The sequence below is a fragment of the Acipenser ruthenus genome, chromosome 44, assembly GCF_902713425.1.
Source record: "Acipenser ruthenus chromosome 44, fAciRut3.2 maternal haplotype, whole genome shotgun sequence".
Taxonomy (NCBI): domain Eukaryota; kingdom Metazoa; phylum Chordata; class Actinopteri; order Acipenseriformes; family Acipenseridae; genus Acipenser; species Acipenser ruthenus.
In genome coordinates, this window is record NC_081232.1 from 432,501 (window position 1) to 437,525 (window position 5,025).

Consider the following 5,025-nt stretch of genomic DNA (forward strand, 5'->3'; position numbering starts at 1 on the left):
GCGCTCTCAGTATGTTTTGCTGCCGTATTTTGCAGTTTTCTATATTGGTTCACCTCAATACATTTAGTCAGAGCTCGTTCTCAAATCTGCACACTCGCTGCAAAATTAAATACAGGTTGTATTTCGAGGCTGACTTAGATTTTGATAAGATAAAATTCAAGAAATAATAATTCTCAAGGTACAATTATAAATGTTAAATATGACTAACTTTGCAATAATGATACATCATTACAAAAAGGAAAAAGTATGAGATTAAAGCAATGGTTTGACAGGATGTTTTGTCAATGTTTTTATAATTTATAAAAATCTTCTTGTCAAAGGTTTCCATCATTAATTTTAGGGGCTAGCTATAAAACATCTATAAATGTGGTATTAAAATATTGTGATGCTTAATAACAGTTTATATCAAAATACAACGTTTTAATAACCACTTAATGAAATTTATAATTAAAGTTCGGGAGGAGGGTCAGACACCAATCTCCGCATCACCAAATTGAATCATTCAATTTACACATTAGCTAATTTAAATTGTTAGCACTATAAATACCCTCTTCACTTTTCTCTCAGTTGGGTTTTGATTTCATCGTAACCCACCACCTCCCCATCTCCACCTTTATTAATAACAGTTTTTATGTTTTATCAATGGGGGTCTCGGCCTCGTCCAGTCGGCCAGGCAGCGAACCCTCAAACCAAGTTAGGTTTGATGCCAAATGAATGTGTATATACAGCATACTTTTCTGTTAAATCGCATACTCTGCATTCTCTACAATAAATATTTGTACTAAAACATTTTGTGATTCGTGTTTGTCCCGAACTACTGAACTAGTGTAATGTTCAAAGACAGATTTTGTTGTCAATTATAACTGATTATAACATATCTATATATTTATATTACCACTATTACAATATATATATATATATATATATATATATATATATATATATATATATATATATATATATATATATATATATATATATATATATGTGGGTGTGGGTGTGTGTATGTTTCGGGCAGATATTATTTCGACCATTTTAAGCCTAACTTTAGGGTTCAGGATGATATAATAGTTAATATCAATAATATTATTAGCAACAGTTTCTTAAGAATTTCCTAAGTGAGCAAGTAGACGAGTAATAGAGTAAACCACTTCAATCTGTGTTCAGAGTCCTCCATATACACGAGCACTTGTGTTTGGTGAAAGAAAACTCGATTCAAGAGCTTCACTGCGGCTTGTCTAAAGGGAGATTTCAAAGATGTTCAACTTTAAATATGATTAATACAGTAGATTAATATAAATAGTTTGAGAAAGAGGAAAACTGCTGTGTACCAAAATGATCAATAATAAAAAATAAATAAATAAATAAATAAATAAATAAATAAATAAATAAAAAAGAGAAAAGGATATTTCAGGTACTTAAAGGTAGAATAATTGATTACAAATCAATTATTAGGACGTTTCGGACTACAAGTCCTTCATCGGCTGAATATATATATATATATATATATATATATATATATATATATATATATATATATATATATATATATATATATATATATATATATATAAACTACAATCTCTAATCCACTCTATGGAATTTCGAAAACCTCTGCTATAAAACATAAAGTGTAAGTCTAATAAAATTACATTTTCTCATTTACTTTAATGCTACTATTTAATGTTGTTTTAACTCATTTTGAGATGTTTTGCATTTGCAATAATACCACAAAACCACGTGTACTGAACCGCGTCTTATCAAATGAATGTTAAAAAAAAAAAATCCAATATTTCTATACCAAATCAACACAGGAAAAGCATTATCGCAAACAAATCAACAAATCTTTTTTTGAAAATAAAACGTGCTAATAAAAATATGGAGTAAAAAGTATAGAATGGTTCAAATCTCCTTGCAGCTTTAGAAATCATATAGCCTTTAGTATTGTCTGTAACACTGTACCAGGTGGAAACACAAACACACATTCTTGAATCAATGCAAATTAAAGAAACTGTGGAACATACATAACTTACAGAACTTTAAAGAAATGAATCGAAATTGAATTCAATGCTGGTTCGTTTTGGGGGGGAAATCACATTCAGTTCAAGGGGGAAACTCGTAAACACAAGAACATTTTACTGTAATTTGAGCAATTAATGGAAAACAAAACATAAAACTTAGAAATTCAAAATGACCAATATATTTTTCAAAGCTTCTTTGATGCTGTACTGTGTATCTTACAGTGCGATTGCCCACATAAAATGCTAAAATTAAAACTGTTAAATTTGCTCAGTGGTTTTGCTCATGTTTTCCCTGCTTTATCATCACTATCAGCTTGTCTGAGCTGCAGGGCGCTCTCAATATATTTTGCTACTGTACTTTGCAGAGCTTTCTATATTGGTTCACCTCAATATATTTAATCAGAGCAAAAAATAAATTCTTAAACCCAGATGTTATTTCCATTTAATAAGATACTAGTCAAGAGATAATCCTCTCAAAGTACAAAATGTAAAATCTAACAGATTTAACTTCAAGCAATCCAGATATATTGCGTTACAATAAAGAAAGTCACTTATTAATTTAGACAAACGTTTGGACATCAAGTCTTGTTTTTCTGTTGAGGAAATAACTTTGTCAAAAGTTTCTAGAAATGCATTACACCATTTTTTAAAGATCCATCTATAAAACTAGAATATAGAAATGTGTTATTGAATGTATTCATTGTTAACTAATAGTTTATGTAAAAAATAAAATAAAATAAAATAAAATAAAATCAATAGCCTGTTACAAGTGTAAGCACTGTAAGTTAATTATAATACATGTTTAACATGCGTTATAACACATTTATAGATGCATTGCCGATTATCTGTAACATATATGTAACTAAAACTAGAACACATAATATTTTAATAAAATCAGAAAAAGCCAGTAAAAAAAGGTTTAGTATTAACTTAAAATAAGATTTTATTTATTTTTTTTTTTTTGGCAGAAACGAATGTAACCCTGTTAACGCTCCCCTTACAAAGGCAGAGGAATCATGATCATATAAATAATATTATTGCGATTATGTTTATTGATCAATACGATTCCGATCCTCGGCTCACAATGATCTGCTGTTTAAAAATGTATTCAATCCCAAGCAGACAATTCAGAGAAGAGTAAGAGTGTCAAACCTACCGTCTGTCTTGTGAAGAAGCAGGACTGCCAGACAGAAGAATGAAACTCTGAGGCGACTCTCCATTCCTCTTGGATTCACCCACACTGAAGACCTTCAGTAGCTGAATGGATCAGGACCCGATTGAACCTCGTCGATTCACCCCAGACACTAAATGAACAGATGCTTCACACACCTCACCTGTGACAGAGACACAGGCCCAGCCTGGGAGCTGCCTCCACCAATCCGGAACAAGTTTACCATTTTGAGACAGGAAGCACATGTTTGGTATGTTGGGGTTGACCAATCCCAGTCTCCGCTTTCAGTTCTACCCATATATTGAGAATACACCTCATGAGGTGGCCTGCCCACCTTGTACAACTGTATGGCAGCCAATGGAGTTTGAACAGGGTTGAAAGGAAAGGAAGTCAGATACAACAAATAGGCTCAAAAGAGATGCAGCTTGGAGCTGAGTGCAGGCATCTTTATAACAAGTGTAAAGAGATGCAGCTTGGAGCTGAGTGCAGGCATCTTTATAACAAGTGTAAAGAGATGCAGCTTGGAGCTGAGTGCAGGCATCTATATAACAAGTGTAAAGAGATGCAGCTTGGAGCTGAGTGCAGGCATCTTTATAGCAGGTGTAAAGAGATGCAGCTTGGAGCTGAGTGCAGGCATCTTTATAGCAAGTGTAAAGAAATGCAGCTTGGAGCTGAGTGCAGGCATCTTTACAGCAAGTGTAAAGAGATGCAGCTTGGAGCTGAGTGCAGGCATCTTTATAACAAGTGTAAAGAAATGCAGCTTGGAGCTGAGTGCAAGCATCTTTATAGCAAGTGTAAAGAGATGCAGCTTGGAGCTGAGTGCAGGCATCTTTATAACAAGTGTAAAGAGATGCAGCCTGGAGCTGAGTGCAGGCATCTTTATAACAAGTGTAAAGAGATGCAGCTTGGAGCTGAGTGCAGGCATCTTTATAACAAGTGTAAAGAGATGCAGCTTGGAGCTGAGTGCAGGCATCTTTATAGCAAGTGTAAAGAGATGCAGCTTGGAGCTGAGTGCAAGCATCTTTATAGCAAGTGTAAAGAGATGCAGCCTGGAGCTGAGTGCAGGCATCTTTATAACAAGTGTAAAGAGATGCAGCTTGGAGCAACCTGAAAGTTACAATAATGCACCAGCTTCTTCTTGAAGCCCAGAGTTGACCGCATAGTGTCTATAGGATATTTTCTTGGATATGGATTTGTGAAATGATGGTCACATAGCAATTCCTAATACACAAATATGACCACGTGGTTCACAGAATAATGCAGTGGCACGCAGGTTTTGAAGGGGCAGGAAGTCATGTTGCTGTAGCTAAATCTACTTACTCTATGTAAACAAACTATTTAGTTGGCCGGCAACTAGGATTCTACAGTATCGGTTTACTGGTCAGGAATATAGAAGACAAACTGTTTTCATGTGTCTGCAGTACCTTGGTAAGGTTTTAATCAGTAAGATAGGCTTTCTTTCAGGAGCAGTGCAGTTAGAGAGACACACTGGATCATTTTCTTTAGGTGTAAATTGTGTTAAATTCATGAGTAAGCTTCGTCATGTCATCTTGTGTTCAGTGCTATTGCTTTACATGCAGCAGTTCCCATTTCCTGACAGTAGATGGCAGTGTCTCCAACAGAATGGCAGCACTGTAACAGTATAAAGGTCTGACACGTGCATTACTGAGCTTCACAGGAACAGAGAGATCAGTCTACTGTTCTGCCTGCAAAACACAGTCACACTTCACCACCTCAGCAGCTTCATAGGAGACAGAGAAGTCAAGAAGCATTTAGGGTTTATTGGAAACAGTTTACGGCTGGATATTGTTAAAAATACAGCAAACAAGAAAC